The 998-nt window shown below is 38.7% G+C and overlaps 1 non-coding gene across 1 annotated transcript; it reads left to right on the top strand.

Moving 5' to 3' along the window:
• Positions 1 to 303: 303 nt before the first annotated feature.
• Positions 304 to 376, top strand: TRNAV-AAC (transfer RNA valine (anticodon AAC)). The gene has a single exon. It is a non-coding gene; the product is annotated as a tRNA-Val (tRNA).
• Positions 377 to 998: the final 622 nt, after the last annotated feature.

Genomic DNA, 998 nt, shown 5'->3' on the forward strand with positions numbered 1-998 from the left:
TACAGCGCGTGCTCTTTCGGGTAGGTTAAGTCAATAAGAGTTCTTCATGCTCCTGGCGTGCGTATACATGAAAACTAAAAATCTTAAATGCGTTTATTTTCAAGCATAGATTCGCTCGTGGGTTGAGGGCAGTGGGGTTTAATTTTGTTTCGGAATTCTCTTTAGATTATTCTGTAAAGGGTATAAGAGGCGTAATAAATTAGAGTACAGTTAAATAAATATTTTAGACGAACTCATTCATGGATGTGGTGTGCTGTTTGTTTCAAATATAAGAAGAGAGTCGCAGCACCAAAGTGTATGGCAGTTTCCGTAGTGTAGTGGTTATCACGTTCGCCTAACACGCGAAAGGTCCCCGGTTCGAGACCGGGCGGAAACACATTTTTTTTCTACTTTCACCACTACTAACATATTTTAAATATTGTGCTACCAATAATATTCGTATTTTCGATACTTTTGTAAGTTTTTTACTTCGAATAAGAGTATATTTGAGGAACGTAATTATTCTATTCCTCCAACTGAGTGGCAAATCCTTGTGGTTTGGATTCTGAGTGCCTAAACCCTTTACTGATGTATGGGAGTGACAAATGTCAGTTTCAAGCATATATATATATATATATATATATATATATATATATATGTATATGTATATATGTGTGTGTCTATATAACGCGCAGAGCACAAGTCCTAAAAAAAGAAGTTGGGGGATGCTGACGTCACGATGGGAAGTGACGTCAGGAAAGGTGGCTTGCACCATCAGACTCATTGCCTCCCCTTGTGCACCCCTTAGATGCGATTGCATCAGAGAAGCCAGTGCGTGAGCAGCATTCTGAATGAGCGCTAATCTTGACCCAGAGAGGCCAAAGAGTGAATGTGTGGCTCCATTTGCTCCAGTTATCCAGCTCTCTCTCTCTCTCTCTATATATATATATATATATATATATATATATATATATATATATATACACACACATACCCCGCTTACCTGCAACTGCTACCTG

The sequence above is a fragment of the Lissotriton vulgaris genome, chromosome 12, assembly GCF_964263255.1.
Source record: "Lissotriton vulgaris chromosome 12, aLisVul1.2, whole genome shotgun sequence".
NCBI lineage: Eukaryota > Metazoa > Chordata > Amphibia > Caudata > Salamandridae > Lissotriton > Lissotriton vulgaris.